This window comes from Scardinius erythrophthalmus (assembly GCF_964197995.2).
Source record: "Scardinius erythrophthalmus genome assembly, chromosome: 13".
NCBI lineage: Eukaryota > Metazoa > Chordata > Actinopteri > Cypriniformes > Leuciscidae > Scardinius > Scardinius erythrophthalmus.
The window spans coordinates 38,295,985-38,313,906 of NC_138233.1; positions in this window are offsets into that span (position 1 = coordinate 38,295,985).

The following is a 17,922-nucleotide window of genomic DNA, read 5'->3' on the forward strand; positions in this document are numbered from 1 at the left end:
CTGGGCCACTGACAAAAATGTGTTAAATAAATAAACTATAACGGCATGTAAACAATTCAACCCACACCAACATACGTTAACATGAGAATAAAAATAATAATTGTACATCTTCTCCACCATCTGGGCAAGCAACCTCTGGAATCCCTCCTGGGATTTCTTCATTTGTGCCAGGGTCTCAGCGTGGCGTTTTTGGGAGGCCGCTTGGGAGGCTGCCTTGGACTCCCTAACCTATGCCAACAGCTCATCCTCCCTCTGGCGCTTGCGTGGCCTCCTTGGGGTGTCAGGGGGCATGGTGGTAACAGTGGGATGATGAACACAGGAGGACGGAGGGCTGGATGGAGCTGGAGAGGGGGAATTGGTCAGACGCACAGGTGAGGATGCCCTAGTGGACTCTGCAGGTGAGATGTCTGGTGCAGACACATTGACCTGTAGTGCATCTGGCCTGCGCACATCCAGGCCCATGGTTGTTCCCACAACAGGGAAGACGATATCATGGTGACCTCCCAAGAGGTCATCCATCTCATCAAAAAACTGAATTTTACTAGGGCCCCTCCCTGTGGACGAATTTTTGTCCTTTACTTTTTTGTAGGCCTCCACCAACGTGTTCCATTTGCGAGCCACCTTGTCTTGCACAAAGGTCTGCTTGAAATGGTGGCTCAGCTTGCCAGTGATATCCTCCCACAGCAGCTTCTTGGACCTCCTGGCCAGCTTCAAGAAAGTCTTGTTGACGACAAGTGAGGCAGTGGCAGGCAGTGGGGTGTGTGAAAGCAGTGGGGCAGTGGCTCCCACCTGGCTGATATCTGAATCAGAAAAGAAAAAGAAAGAAAGATGTTAGCACAGCCCTCAGGGTTTAATAACAGTGCATGTGCATTAGTATCTCACCTGTGCTTTCAATGCACACCAAGTTAACCGAGATCATGAGACCCTGGTCCAAGTAATAACCAGCCGCTGGGTTGGCTTGTTGTTGAAACAAGGGCCCATGAAAGGGCCGGGTCCTCTCCTGGTCCCAGTACGGATCCATCTTCCCATCAATAAACTCTAAAAATAAAACACTGTATATCACACTCTGTATCTTTTGGGCAGTATGCTATAATGTACAGTTATCATTCTATCACAAACATACCAGTTTAACACGCAACATTGAGATTTAACCCACATAAAGCACTTTTCTAGTAAAACCATAGTTTGTTTATGTAGGCTACATATAACTATATCGGTTATATGTAGCCTAGTAAATTAGGTGCAAGCCAATCTGTAATAAGACTACACCTTATCAAAACGCAGCCATTTGAACGTCTAAAATTTTCACTTTATTTCATGTTTTAGTTAATCTTCTGTTAGCAACGCTAGCCACGTTAGTTACACCCGTTTGAAACAAGGCTTCATTTAAACAACCAAAGCGGTCCAAAAACAATGAAAACAATTCATACTTACAAGTCACACAGGGCGCAGCCATCTTGGATTCCGTATCAGAATTCTTGCTCGGTGTCCTCATGGTTGTCTGACTTCCGAGCTGGGAAATCTGAGGAAAGGATTGAAATCTGTTGGTGCGTGTTGCTAGGCAACGTCTGTCTTCCTAGTCGGAATGCCGTGCTTATTTCTGTTACTTGTGACATTTTCATGGCTAAAATCTGATTACACTGTATTTAGCACAAACTCTGCTACAATAATATGTCAGTAGCATGTATGTAAAAGTTATGTAAAAAACAAAACAAAAAAGAATTCAAAAAAAGTGTTACCTTTTTTTTACAGACTCAAAGACTCCTATAGGCCACTGGGGGGCGGAATATACACCCCACGCTCAAGCGCACGTATAAAGCTTGCCACAAAGTAGTCTAATAGATAGATAGATTTCTTTATTGCCATTGTACAATTTTACATACAGCAACATTTTTAGACTTTCCAACGTATACAAGAATAGTTAAGTACATATTGCAATCAAAGGCCATATTGCACATTAATAAATAAAGTGCTCATAGTGTTATTTCACATACATTGTCTTGTATGTCAAGAATGTGTTGTGCTGATTTTTGGGATGTGTTTTCAGTTCATAGGTCATTATCGTGATAGCTTTGGAATAGAAGCTGTTCATAAATCACGTTGTGTGTGATTTGATAGACCTGTAGCGTTTTCCGGATGGCAGCAGTTCAAATAAATGATGGGCTGGGTGATACGGGTCCTTCAGAATGTTGTGTGTTTTCTGCAGACAATGAGAGGTGAAAATGTCATCCAGGGCAGGTAGCTGTTGATTTGTAATGTTCTGTGCGGTCTTTAGTACTCTGCAAAGCCTTTTTATCAGCTGCCTCCATACCACACCAGCATACCATATGTGATGCGATCTGGGAAAACCCGTCAGATCTAAAAATAGACCCAGTGTCAATTGTCAAAATTGGGTTTTTATTAAATTCAATAACATCTTGTCTTTCATCTCTGAATATATCTTGCCAAAATTCACTAGTTTAGTGCAGCAAGAGCCATTTATAGTGGCAAGCTGAAAAGACCAGGGCCCGTATGTATAAAACTTCTAAGAAATGCTCTTAAGAATAGTCTTAAGCTTTGACTTAAGTGTCAGAAAATACTTAGTAAAGAGTAGGACTTTTCTAAGAGTAGGAGACTTTTATAAAGCAGCTAAAAGCAACTTTCAGTAAAGTATAAGACTGATTCTTAAGTGCTGACTGAAGTGGGACTTAAATGTTGTGAACTAAGGACTACAGTGATGTCAACCCAAAATGGCCACCCTCAACCACTGAATCAGCCAATAGTGAGCCTGCAAGGGTGAGGTCACTGCAGCATGACACCAATCATTTAATTTTATTATAATAAAATCATTTAATTAAGACACTTTAATATTTACATTTATTTTTAAAGAAAATGCTTTGCATTGTGCAAAATTTTCGCAAATTAGTATTTATGCTGTGGAATCCTCTTTGATGTGCCTCTCCTCATTTACAATTGGAGAAATTATGCAAACATGAGTTCCATCAATGAATCCAACAACTCAGGAAAGCCCGAAATACTCATTAAAGTGGCTTTATTTTGCTGCGAGATTTGCAAAGTCAATGAACTGCCATTCAGTAGTGGCCAAAAGTGAGGCAAAGGAAAGTTGACAGACTCACCCTTTATTCAAATAGGGTTACAAATGTGTTAAAGATTTTGCACGCATATTGTGTAGTTGTGCTTAGAGTCAACTGTTTATTTGTGATAACACAATGAAACATGGCAAATTGTACAGACATAATTTTTAGCCAGGCTGTCAAACAAATGAACAAGAGAGGACAATGAAATATTAATAACTGACTATGTTGCAGACAATGTATGATTTTTTTTTCTCCTGTGAGCTTTTTAGTTTTTTTTTTTTAAAAAGCCCTGTAGCTGTAGTTTGCCCTTTTTTCAACAATATTATGTCACAGTGTCTGGTTTATGTTCCTTGGGTCACCACTAGATGTCCTCCTTCCTCACGGTGTCCAGCACACTCTTGCACTACATTCCCCATGATCCTTGTCTGTTCATTGCACTCAGCTGTCCCTCATCACTGATCATTGCACTCAGCCTGTTTCCCATTATCATTGTCATTTCCCTGTGTATAAATACCCTGCCTGTTTTGTGTTTGTTACGGATTCCTTGTTATTCATCACGCCACTTGTGAGGTCTGTTCCACTCGTTGTTCCTGTTTATTGTTTTATGTTTTGGACAGCCTTTTTGTATTATTGACCCCTGCCTGGACTGTTTTCTGATTTACGGATTTCCCTATTAAATTCCATTTTTGCACTATTGGATCTTCCTGTGTTTCCCTGAGTGTGGATCGTGACAGAAGGAATCCGTCACATATAAGATCCAGCATTATGGGGTTTCGTATCTCTCCCCCTAAGACGGAGAAGGAGAGGAGGGGACGGGTCCAAAATTTGATGGGTCTACACCAGCAGGGCCAGACGGTGGGTTGTCTGGCTCAGACTTTTTGGACCCTCTCTAGAGGCATGGACTACAATGATGCAGCTTTAAAGGATTTTTTTAATGGCTGCCTGGATGACCCATTGCCTGGGTGGGAGATGAAGGGGTTGGAGGTCCTGGACTTTTGGGGGTTCACCAAATACCTCCATCATCGGAGCCAGTGGGACACACCAGTCACGCCAACCATCAAGCCAGCCACCGGATCTGTCTATTGCTGTCCAGGACTGGTTTCCAGTGTGGCCGATTCTCCGCTGATGTCGGCGCGTGTTGCCAGGAGGGCCATCGTGTCTGGGTCTCGTCCCACCAGGGCCGTCCTGCCTGAGTGTCTTCCCACCGAGCCTGCACTTCACGTCACGTCTGCCCAGCCAGAGACTGTTCACGTCACGTCTGCCCAGCCAGAGACTGTTCACATCACGTCTGCTGAGCCGGTGTCTTCGGACAAGATGGCCGCCGCCGAGAGTGTTCCCGTCACGTCTGCCGAGCCTGTGTCTTCGGACAAGATGGCCGCCGCCGAGAGTGTTCCCGTCACGTCTGCCGAGCCTGTGTCTTCGGACAAGATGGCCGCCGCCGAACCTGTTCACGTCACGCCTGCCGAGCCTGTGTCTTCGGACAAGATGGCCACTGCCGAGCTTGGGTCTTTGGACAAGATGGCCGCTGCCGAGCTTGGGTCTTTGGACAAGATGGCCGCTGCCGAGCCGGAGCCAGTGTCTGTTCCTGAGCCGGAGCCAGTGTCTGTTCCTGAGCCGGAGCCAGTGTCTGTTCCTGAGCCGGAGCCAGTGTCTGTTCCTGAGCCGGAGCCAGTGTCTGTTCCTGAGCCGGAGCCAGTGTCTGTTCCTGAGCCGGAGCCAGTGTCTGTTCCTGAGCCGGAGCCAGTGTCTGTTCCTGAGCCGGAGCCAGTGTCTGTTCCTGAGCCGGAGCCAGTGTCTGTTCCTGAGCCGGAGCCAGTGTCTGTTCCTGAGCCGGAGCCAGTGTCTGTTCCTGAGCCGGAGCCAGTGTCTGTTCCTGAGCCGGAGCCAGTGTCTGTTCCTGAGCCGGAGCCAGTGTCTGTTCCTGAGCCGGAGCCAGTGTCTGTTCCTGAGCCGGAGCCAGTGTCTGTTCCTGAGCCGGAGCCAGTGTCTGTTCCTGAGCCGGAGCCAGTGTCTGTTCCTGAGCCGGAGCCAGTGTCTGTTCCTGAGCCGGAGCCAGTGTCTGTTCCTGAGCCGGAGCCAGTGTCTGTTCCTGAGCCGGAGCCAGTGTCTGTTCCTGAGCCGGAGCCAGTGTCTGTTCCTGAGCCGGAGCCAGTGTCTGTTCCTGAGCCGGAGCCAGTGTCTGTTCCTGAGCCGGAGCCAGTGTCTGTTCCTGAGCCGGAGCCAGTGTCTGTTCCTGAGCCGGAGCCAGTGTCTGTTCCTGAGCCGGAGCCAGTGTCTGTTCCTGTGTCTGTTCCTGTGTCTGTTCCTGTGTCTGTTCCTGTGTCTGTTCCTGTGTCTGTTCCTGTGTCTGTTCCTGTGTCTGTTCCTGTGTCTGTTCCTGTGTCTGTTCCTGTGTCTGTTCCTGTGTCTGTTCCTGTGTCTGTCCCTGAGCCGGTGGTGCCAGTTCCAGTGTCTGTCCCTGTACCTATGTCTGTTCCTGAGCCGGAGCCAGTGTCTGTTCCTGAGCCGGAGCCAGTGTCTGTTCCTGAGCCGGAGCCAGTGTCTGTTCCTGAGCCGGAGCCAGTGTCTGTTCCTGAGCCGGAGCCAGTGTCTGTTCCTGAGCCGGAGCCAGTGTCTGTTCCTGTGTCTGTTCCTGTGTCTGTTCCTGTGTCTGTTCCTGTGTCTGTTCCTGTGTCTGTTCCTGTGTCTGTGTCTGTTCCTGTGTCTGTCCCTGAGCCGGTGGTGCCAGTTCCAGTGTCTGTCCCTGTACCTATGTCTGTTCCTGAGCCGGTGAGGTCGGTGCCTGAGCCGGTGGTGCCAGTTCCAGTGCCTGAGCCGGTGGTGCCAGTTCCAGTGCCTGAGCCGGTGGTGCCAGTTCCAGTGCCTGAGCCGCTGGTGCCAGTTCCAGTGCCTGAGCCGCTGGTGCCAGTTCCAGTGCCTGAGCCGCTGGTGCCAGTTCCAGTGCCTGAGCCGCTGGTGCCAGTTCCAGTGCCTGAGCCGCTGGTGCCAGTTCCTGGGCCTGAGCCCTGGCCGCCCGAGAGGCCTTCTCCGCCCTGGCCGCCCGAGGGGTCTTCTCCGCCATGGCCGCCCGAGGGAAAGTCTCCGCCATGGCCGCCCGAGGGGTCGTCTCCGCCCTGGCCGCCCGAGGGGTCGTCTCCGCCCTGGCCGCCCGAGGGGTCTTCTCCGCCCTGGCCGCCCGAGGGGTCTTCTCCGCCCTGGCCGCCCGAGGGGTCTTCTCCGCCCTGGCCGCCCGAGGGAGAGTCTCCGCCCTGGCCGCCCGGGGGAGAGTCTCCGCCCTGGCCGCCCGGGGGAGAGTCTCCGCCCTGGCCGCCCGGGGGAGAGTCTCCGCCCTGGCCACCCGAGGGAGAGTCTCCGCCCTGGCCGCCCGAGGGAGAGTCTCCGCCCTGGCCGCCCGAGGGAGAGTCTCCGCCCTGGCCGCCCGAGGGAGAGTCTCCGTCCTGGCCGCCCGATGGACCCTCTGCTCCGCCCTGGCCGCCCGATGGACCCTCTGCTCCGCCCTGGCCGCCCGATGGACTGTCGTCCCCGTCCTGGCCGCCCGATGAGCTGTCACTCCCTGTTTCTGTTCCCCTCCATGGACCTGGCCCCCCATCCCTCCCCCTGATCCTCCACCGTTCCACCTCCCGCCTGGACTCTTGTTTTGTTTGTTTCTATGTCTTGGAGCGTCTGGTAGCCGCTCCGTAGAAGGGGGGTCATGTCACAGTGTCTGGTTTATGTTCCTTGGGTCACCACTAGATGTCCTCCTTCCTCACGGTGTCCAGCACACTCTTGCACTACATTCCCCATGATCCTTGTCTGTTCATTGCACTCAGCTGTCCCTCATCACTGATCATTGCACTCAGCCTGTTTCCCATTATCATTGTCATTTCCCTGTGTATAAATACCCTGCCTGTTTTGTGTTTGTTACGGATTCCTTGTTATTCATCACGCCACTTGTGAGGTCTGTTCCACTCGTTGTTCCTGTTTATTGTTTTATGTTTTGGACAGCCTTTTTGTATTATTGACCCCTGCCTGGACTGTTTTCTGATTTACGGATTTCCCTATTAAATTCCATTTTTGCACTATTGGATCTTCCTGTGTTTCCCTGAGTGTGGATCGTGACATATTATTGATCTGCCTGCATTGACACCATTGTCTCTGAACTGAACTGAGCTGAACGATGTACATCACTGTTTTCTCCAGAGCGACTGTATAATGAACTAAATAGATAACTAATGACTAATGATCATTTACAATGGAAATGAATCATCATCGAACTTACTTAAGCTGTACAATGGCACTATGTTCTTCTAGAGCTGCTGTACAGCCCAAACTAACTTTGTTGCGTTATTTTCCTGTTATCACTTTAAAGCTGCTTTGAAACAATCTGTATTGTAAAAAGCGACTTGACTTGAAATAATTTTGTCAGATAAATATCTTCACTAACTTTATTTTTATATTTATATATTTAAAAAATAAATAAATGTGAGGGATGAACAAAACACCATTTTCCTCATATTTTGATGGTTTAAGCAAACTTGTAGGGTCATTAAAAAATTAAAAATAAAAACTCCGCACATCACTTTTAGCCACTAATATGTTTGGTGTGGTCAGTGCCACAATAGTGCTATTGAGACTGCTTACAGTGGACTGATGAGCTCAAGTCATCACCGGTGCACTGCTGCTTTTTTCCAGTCAGCAACAATGTAATTATTACTTTCCTTTCATTTCATTGCTATAAAATTTCTTAAAAGTCAGTTCGAAAAAGGATCCCTTGATGATCAAACTTTTATTGTTTGATCAACTCCGTCATCATTTACTGTAACTCCAATACATCATATTTTCATTGAAAAGTGCATGGCCTCCTCTCTGCGGCCATCTTGTTACTCCTAACTAGGTTAGGAGGCCTCTTCAGCTCTCTTAAGTAATTTAGGAGCTGAGACCTAGTCTTGACACTTAAAAACCTTTATGAATCACACTTATTAAGTCTAGGAATAAAAGTAAAGTGACATCATTCTTAGAATTTTGAGAGACTTAAGACTAAAATTTTACTCTGAGTGGCTTTATACATACGGCCCCAGGGCCCGTATGTATAAAACTTCTAAGAAATGCTCTTAAGAATAGTCTTAAGCTTTGACTTAAGTGTCAGAAAATACTTAGTAAAGAGTAGGACTTTTCTAAGAGTAGGAGACTTTTATAAAGCAGCTAAAAGCAACTTTCAGTAAAGTATAAGACTGATTCTTAAGTGCTGACTGAAGTGGGACTTAAATGTTGTGAACTAAGGACTACAGTGATGTCAACCCAAAATGGCCGCCCTCAACCACTGAATCAGCCAATAGTGAGCCTGCAAGGGTGAGGTCACTGCAGCATGACACCAATCATTTAATTTTATTATAATAAAATCATTTAATTAAGACACTTCAATATTTAAATTTATTTGAAAAAAAAAATGCTTTGCGTTGTGCAAAATTTTCGCAAATTAGTATTTATGCTGTGGAATTCTCTTCTGTTGATGTGTGTCTCCTCATTTACAATTATGCAAACATGAATTCCATAAATGGATCCAACAACTCAGGAAAGCCCGAAATACTCATTAAAGTGGCTTTATTTTGCTGCGAGATTTGCAAAGTCAATGAACTGCCATACAGTAGTGGCCAAAAGTCAGGCAAAGGAAAATTGCCAGATTCACCCTTTAATCAAATATTAAAAATGTGTTAAAGATTTTGTATGTGTATTTTGTAGTTGTGCTTAGAGTCAATTGTTTATTTGTGATAACACAATGAAACATGCCAAATTGTACAGACATAATTTTTAGCAAGGCTTTCAAACAAATGAACAAGAGAGGACAATGAAATATTAATAACTGACTATGTTACAGACAATGTATAATTTCTTTTTTCTCCTGTAAGCTTTTTAGTTTTTTTTTTTTAAACCTGTAGCTGTAGTTAGGCTCTTTTTCAACAATATTATTGATCTGCCTGCAATGACACCATTGTCTCTGAACTGAACTGAACTGAACTGAGCTGAACGAAGACATCACTGTTTTCTCCAGAGCGACTGTATAATGAACTAAAATAGATAACTAATGACTAATGATCTTTTACAATGTAAATGAATCATCATCGAACTTACTTAGGCTGTACAATGGCACTATGTTCTTCTAGAGCTGCTGTACATCCCAAACTAACTTTGTTGCATTATTTTCCTGTTACCACTTTAAAGCTGCTTTGAAACAATCTGTATTGTAAAAAGCGACTTGACTTGAAATAATTTTGTCAGATAAATATCCTCACTAAGTTTATTTTTATATTTAGATATTTAAAAAAATATATGAGGGATGAACAAAACACCATTTTCCTCATATTTTGATGGTTTAAGCAAACTTGTAGGGTCATTAAAAAATTAAAAATAAAAACTCTGTACATCACTTTTAGCCACTACTGTATTTGGTGTGGTCAGTGCCACAATAGTGCTATTGAGACCCTGCTTACAGTGGACTGATGAGCTCAAGTCATCACCGGTGCACTGCTGCTTTTTTCCCAGTCAGCAACAATGTAATTATTACTTTCTTTCATTTCATTGCTATAAAATTTCTTAAAAGTCAGTTCGAAAAAGGATCCCTTGATGATCAAACTTTTATTGTTTGATCAACTCCGTCATCATTTACTGTAACTCCAATACATCATATTTTCATTGAAAAGTGCGTGGCCTCCTCCTCTCTGCGGCCATCTTGTTACTCCTAACTAGGTTAGGAGACCTCTTCAGCTCTCTTAAATAATTTAGGAGCTGAGACCTAGTCTTGACACTTAGGAACCTTTATGAATCATACTTATTCTTAAGTCTAGGAATAAAAGTAAAGTGACGTCATTCTTAGAATTTTGAGAGACTTAAGACTAAAATTTTACTCTGAGTGGCTTTATACATACGGGCCCTGGTCTTTTCACTTGATTTATCAGTGGTTGGGGGATTAGCGTAGCATTTTTTTTAACCTTTGCGATCCCTGACAAAGAGGATAAAACACCTGAACATGAACTGTAAAAGCTGTTAACCTTCCCTGATTGAGCAGAGGATAAATCTTCCCTCACTTTACAGAGAATGACTCTTCTCTGGCATTGCTGTGCGTTAACACAGCCTTCCGGTGATTAGACAGGATAAACCAACTTCCTCGACTATACAGAGGATGACACTTCTGTTGACACGGAGGATAACCACATGTACTCCACAGAAAGAGAAGTACTTTTTTTTACCAAAAACTCCAAATCAAGCAAAAATAATTCATTAAACAATTTATTTGGTGATAAACAGGGAACATTCCATACAAATAAAGCACTGAATAGATCTGTAAAAGAACTTCAGTATGAGTTTGGCAAAATCAATGTCATGATTTAGATTGGCCATCATGGTGACCGCAGTGGCCGTCATGGTGACCGTGATCACGGTGGCCGTCATGGTGATCGTGACCGCAGTGGCTGTCATGGTCTCCATCCCACTCAGGCTGCTTTGGAGGTTCGGCCACAGGCTTCACTGCAGGCATTGGAGGTTCGGCCGCAGGCTTCACGGCAGGCTTCACTGCAGGCTTTGGCGGTTCGGCCGCAGGCTTCACGGCAGGCTTCACTGCAGGCTTTGGCAGATCGGCCACATGATTTTTGTCATGGAGTAGGATATAACATAACTATAGAAGACACTTCTATGGGGGGGGGGGTATCTGCTTAACCCTCAGAGGTCGGAGATCACGCCGGCGTGATCTGCTCGCTTTTTTCCTTGTGAGTTGAATTGAGACCCGAAATACTCTTTTGACTTTGATTTTACAAAACAAGTTTCATACATCAATCGATTCTGTTAAATGTGTATTATTTTTGTGTATACTCACAATAAAAACAAAGTGTTGTGCTTTTTGCCAAATAAAGAAAAATAAACACGAGGCGAGTTCTGCCTTCTCTCTGCCAGTGTAGTCCATTCTGAAACGCGTCCGAAAATGAACAATAACTCAGCAAATACTCAGTCAAACAGGCATACAGTCACACAGGCATGAAGCTTGAATTCTCTTCTTTTTAATGGAGTAATTTATATAAAAAACAAATATTCTCATCTTGTGAAATCTGTATTAAAAGAGAGCGATTCCAGTCGAGCTAATTACATCTGATTCAGATGTAATGTGACTCCGCCCACGGAGAGCGCACGCTATTCAAACGCAAATGGCTGAGGCAATCCACGCAATCCTGTGAACGCCCCCATATCAGCTCGAGAAAACACAAGTTTATTCAGATCATTACTTGTTTACACCGTCAGCGCTGTGAGGAATAATAATGGAAAATGTCCCCCAGAAGTGCGGGTATATCGAGGAGCGAGCTGAGGAATACTAGTAAGTTTTTTCCTTCTCACGTGAATTTCTTCACGTGGGTTTCTGTTTATGAATGAATGAACGGCAGAGATGCGCGCTGTTTACCAAAGCTGGCAAAGACAGTTTAAATTTAAATCGCGTGTGTGAATGAATGATGATGTTTCAGCAAACTGTATTGCTATACTGAGATGAGTAAAAATCGACTGAAATATGCTGAAATAAAATGTAGGCTATTTGTATAAGCAACGTATTAAACTGCAAATTAACAATATGCCCTAATATTTCATGAAAACAACGTTACAGTCAGGCGAAATATGAAAGTAATGAATACATAGATAAAATGTAGGCCCTATAATCATTTTTTTTTTACAAAGAAAGAGTACACTTGAAATATTGTTGAAATTGTAATATTGTTGTAATTGTAACCTTTTTAATAAAATGGCAAAACATATTTACAAGATAGATGTAAGCAAAATCTTAAATGGTCAATATAAGTTTCTTCTAAATATATCTTTGTCCTTGCAGTGTGGCTCAGTCAGTGTCACACCTGAATGAATGGCTAATTATGCAGAGTCATTATGCAGAGTGGGTGTTCTAAGTTGTAAACCACTCCTCGTTCACGCCCCCTCGCATATTGGCTTTCCAAGCAAAACCTGTTTTACATCAATTTAAATCAATGTATTGTTTTATGTGAACAATAAAGCAAGACTATTTTCACATAATTTTGAAGAAAAAACACTAGGCGAGGACATCCATTATTCAAAAGTCTTATTGACACATATTTACTATGTGTTTTGTGGCCTTATTTCAGAAATTTTATTTTTTATTTTTTTCAATAACCATGCATAAACATTATTCTCTCAAAAATGAAAACATGTACATACACGTGGCTCACATATTATGGTAGCCCTGTTTGTGCTTTATAGAGTGAATTTACACCTTTGCCATTAATATGTTTATAAGCAACTGAAAAAAGCACAAATGTCAGGGCATGTCAGAACATCTCAAGGGCCCCAAAAACAGCCCAGACCCCAGAGGGTTAAAAATCAATACATTTACCACTAAACTGTCAATCAGTTTTAAAGACAAGAGTAGTGAGTTGTAATACAAGCACAATGCAGATAGGAGACATGGACAGTTAATGTGTTTTTCATAAGTTTACTGTTGCAACTAAATGTACTGTAGCTACATGTTCAAAAGAAGTCATATTTTGTAAGACATTCATTTATGCATTTCTTAAGACTGCGCAATGAAGCTAAAAGATCTTCTCACCTGCGACTCCAGCGTGTGTTGTGCACAAACATGCAGACAGGCACAATAAAACAACACTCAACAAAGCAGTACACTCGAGCTGTCATTCTCTCGACCTGTGATCTCACAATGAGCTCTGCTGGAAAACACGCGGAGTCAGTCAGAAGGAACAGTGATGCACAGAATACTCCAATGCAAACACTCTGCTGAACCGCTGTATAAAAGTTTTCTGAAAATGCGCTTTTAAAGATCCAAGGAGGTCTGGGTAACTCCAACCCTGATGAAACTCACCTGCGTGTAGCTTTCTAGTAGCCTAATCTTGAAGACCTTGATTAGCTTGTTCAGGTGTGTTTGATTAGGTTTGGAGGAGCGGAGCGCTGCGTTCATGCCAGATGTCGTAATAATAACAACCTTAACTAGTATTATGACTAATGCCTTGTCCAAATACCCACACTTGCGGTCTTTGCACTTGACCACTTGTCTACTTGCATGACGTATTCCTCTATTTGGCCCAGGGCAGCGTTCCAGTCCACTTTTAGACACGCACTTGCGAACTTACCTACGCACTTCCCCTCAGGGGAATCCCTGCCGCCATTTTTAAGTGCGTTCCACTTCGTGAAGTGGACGAGGGAAGTTCATATGGACAGACCAGAGCCTGCCTAGGGAGAGCCTGCCTACTCCCTATTAAGTCCTATTGTACCGAATTTTGGTTGTATCTGTCTCTTTCACCCGATTGCAATTGATAAATATCAGATTTGATTGTAGGTTTTGCAAGTTCAACATGGGTTATAGGTCGAAAGTTGAATGAACCAGTACTTATGTCCTTTCGATTTCTTACAGGTTGAGTTGTTGTTGCCCATAACACGCTAGCATTCTGCTAATGAACGCTGATTGGTCAGTGAAGGACTGATTACGACCAGAGATACCGCTTGATGGCATCGTGGCATCCGAAGCGGGACCAGAAACAAACAAAACAAAAACTCTTCTAGCTCGAGTATTTACCTGTGTCAGGTATGTTGTTGTTGAGTTATATGTTCTCATTAAACATATAATTTATATTTTGTTATGTAGCTTGCTGTTATTTTATTTATTTTTTAGATTATACCAACTGTTGTATTGTATCATATGCCAAAAATGTGCAAGAGTTCATTGTGCGCATGTGTGAACAAACGGGACTTTTATTTTGACTCAAGTTGTTGAATGTGAAACTTAGTACTGAGTACTTAGTACGTGTTGCTGCTCCCTCGGGCGCTGATGTTATACCAGCGCGTTGAGATGTAAACGAACAAAATGAGGTTTTATTTAACAAAGTTCGGGAGGAGCAGGTTCAGATAATTAACCAAATCATGCACAGCTGTTGATTAATCAGTAATCAACTCAATGACAGAGTATAAATTCACAGCAGACCTGTCTCTGTTCATTGAAAGTTTGTCATCATCCCTCCTCCACCCCATCTCCTCACTTCCAGTTCCATCTACACTTCCATTTCCATCTACTCTTACCAACTGGGGGGAGTACTTTGGGTTCGGGCCTAACTCCGAGCTCGGAGCCCTCCCCCCGGACAGCACGCCAAATACGCATAAACTTATTGTATTTCACGAGTTCACACTTACAAATAAGTCAGATAGAATAAATGCGTATTTGGCGTGCTGTCCGAGGAGAGGGCTCCGGGCTCGGTATTCGGCCCGAACCCAGAGTACTCCCCCCGTATTCCTGGCTGTGAAAGAACAAGCCAAGAGTGAGGAGTCGGGGTGGTGGAGGGATGCTGAAAACTGTCAAGGAAGTTAGATGAGTTGACAGAGTGAATATATATGCTTCCTCTCATGCTGATAGGGTAGACATGGTAATTGTTTGATGAGTTGATTGATTACTTGATTATTTGAACGTGCTCCTCCCGAACTTTGTTAATAAACCATCATTTCACGAGTTCACACTTACAAATAAGTCAGATAGAATAAATGCGTATTTGGCGTGCTGTCCGAGGAGAGGGCTCCGGGCTCGGTATTCGGCCCGAACCCAGAGTACTCCCCCCAAAAGCTGCAAATAAATGCCGGACAGCCACCAGAATGATGTTGATGACCCCCCAAAAACTTGCAGAGTGCAAAGCTTAAGGTATCAGAAGTGGGAAAGGGTTAGTCGCTGGAAGGCTTCTTGTAACATCGGATGGGAGTTGGTTGTCATGACGTTGGATGGTTGTGCCTCTCCAGTAGTAGGCTAGGGATGGTACGTAATGTACTTTGCGGAAGAGAATGGTATAACCGCTGCAGTGTGATGAAGCAAGTGTGATGAGAATTAGTTCCTGCAGGAGCGGAGGAGGTGACACTGCTGCGGCAGTGGATCAAACTTGATTTCGACTTGCTTTCCAATTATCTGATGCAGAAGGATGGAGAATTGAGTACTTGTGGGAACGGAAGAGGAAACACTGCTGCGGCAGTGAAAGCGAGTTGGATGGAGAAACGGAGCTCCTGTGGGAGCGGAGGAGATGACACTGCTGCGGCAATGTACCAAACTTGCTTTTCAACTTGCTTTTAAATATCGAAAACAATTTGGACATAGAACTGAGCTCCTGCAGGAGTGGAGTAGATTACACTGCTGTGGCAGCGGAGCAAGTTTGGACGGAGTAACGGAACTCCTGCAGGTGCGGAGTGGATGACACTGCTGCGGCAGTGGACCAAACTTGCTTTCAATTTGCTTTTAAATATCCAAACTATTTTGGACGGAGTAAAGGAGGTCCTGCGGGAGCGGAGTAGATGAAGACTTCTGCGGCAGTGGACAAGTATGGATGGAGTAACGGAGCTCCTGAGGGAGTGGAGTAGCTGACACTGCTGCAGCAGTTGACCAAACTTGCTTTCAATTTGCTTTTAAATATCCAAACTATTTTGGACGGAGTAACGGAGGTCCTGCGGGAGCGGGGTAGATGATACTGCTGCGGCAGTGGACAAGTTTGGATGGAGTAACGGAGCTCCTGCGGGAGCGAAGTGGATGACACTGCTGCGGCAGTGGACAAGTTTGGACAGAGTAACGGAGCTCCTGCGGGAACGGAGACGATGACACTGCTGCGGCAGTGGACAAGTTTGGACGGAGCAACAGAGCTCCTGCAGGAGCAGAGTAGAAGACACTGCTGTGGCAGTGGACCAAACTTGCTTTCAACTTGCTTTTAAATATCTAAAACAATTTTGGAAATAGAATTGAGCTCCTGCGGGAGTGGTGTAGATGACACTGCTGGGGCCGTAGAGCAAGTTTGGATGGAGTAACGGAGCTCCTGCGGGAGCGGAGTAGCGGAGCGGAGTAGATGACACTGCTGTGGTAGTGGACCAAAGCTTGCTTTTAAATATCCAAAACAATTTTGGATATAGAACTGAGCCCCTGCGGGAGCGGAGTAGATGACACTGCTGCGGCAGTGGAGCAAGTTTGGATGGAGTAATGGAGCTCCTGCGGGAGCGGAGTAGCTGACACTGCTGCGGCAGTGGACCAAAGCTTGCTTTTAAATATCCAAAACAATTTTGGATATAGAACTGAGCTCCTGCGGGAGCGGAGTAGATGACACTGCTGCGGCAGTGGAGCAAGTTTGGACGGAGTAACGAAGTTCCAGAGGGAGCGGAGTAGCTGACACTGCTGCGGCAGTGGACCAAACTTGCTTTCTTAAATATCCAAACTATTTGGACGGAGTAACGGAGCTGCCTGTGGGAGCGGAGTAGAAGACACTGCTGCGGAAGTGGAATAAGTTTGGACGGAGTGACGGAACTTCTGCGGCAGTGGAGTAGGTTAGCTGTAGTAGACTTGGTTGACTTGCTTTTAACTGTCTGATGAGCCAGTTGGGTGGAGAATGGGCTCCTGTTGGAAGAAGAGATGATGCTGCTGTTGTGGTGTTGGAAACAACTTGCTTTCAAACTGTGATCCGAAAGGTGAGTGGGACAGAGATCTGAGCTCCTGCTGGAGCGGAAAATAGCACTGATGTGGCAGTAAAGCGATTTAGGATGGGGAACGTGGCTCCTGCAGGAGTGGTGGTCTGTAGGGTTGGGTGTATGAGAAGTTGTCAAAAGAATTTATGAGGGTTCGTTGGGCTTCTTTGATATGGAAGCGATTTGAGCAGATGTAACTCGAAAGCCTCCGCTGACCAGCGGCCAAGTGCTTGGATCTGCTGCTGAGAGAGGCCTTTTTTGGGCAGCTGTTGCTGCGCCTATGCAAAATGAATGGCTGGAAAAGTGGTCTGCTGGGATGCCTGAATGGAGCAAAATTTGATCTGTCTTACTTTGCTTTATGAAGTAGGAGATGGTTTCATTGTCTAGCACTGATAGATCTGTGATTGTGGGGTGGACTTTTGGGTTAAAGCTGGAAGTGATGGTGAGTTCTGAGCATCTGAGGAAACTGAAAAAAGCCACTATGAACATTGCGTCCAGTGTGCGGGCAGTGTTGGTGGAGTGGTAGCCTTGCCGGAGGGTGGAGATGCATATAGTAAGTATGTCTAACGTTATTGGTTGTCTGGCATCTGGGCGAGTAGGTTGGATTATGAGGTTAATTGCTCATGGAAGAGATGGGTTTTCATTTGTCTTTGAATGTTGCCAGGGATTCTGCATTCCGGGTGAGGGTGGGGAGAGCATTCCACCAGCATGGAACTGTGAATGATAATGTACTGGAAAGTGATTTTGTGTCTCTCTGTGATGGAGCCACGAGACGTCCCTCGTTGATCGACCGTAGGCTTCTGGTAGGGATGTAGGCTTGTAGGAGTGAGTAAAAGTAGGAGGGAGCTGAGCCTGTGATAGATCTGTGAGCAAGCGTCAATGCCTTGAACTTGATGCGAGAGGTAGCCAGTGCAGAGAGATGAACAGAGGAGTGACGTGGGCCCTTTGGGCTCGTTGAAGACAAGACGAGCTGCAGCGTTCTGAATCCTTTGTAGATGTTTAGTTGCACATGATGGAGGTCCAGCTAGAAGAGCATTGCAGTTCTTGATGCTGTTGAGATAGGATATGAATGAAGTGATGGCGAGCAGAGAAATTGGGAAAAGGTAGGTTGTATGGGAAGTGGAAAGACTTATAAAGCTTCCATGCGGTTAAGTAGGATTGTAGGGTGCTGGGTGAAACGGCTTGAAGAATTGAATTAAGAGAGGTGTCAAGAAGTGGTTTCAATGGGTGGTTAATGTGGATATCAGCTCTGAAGTGAGGTACTGAGGTTGGGAATGGGTCCGTGTCTGGTGCCAGCAACCTGAATTTCTGGAAAGCAAAACGTGACCCGGGAACATGTTTTGCAGTTATGAAGAACTGATCGCAGGCTGCAATC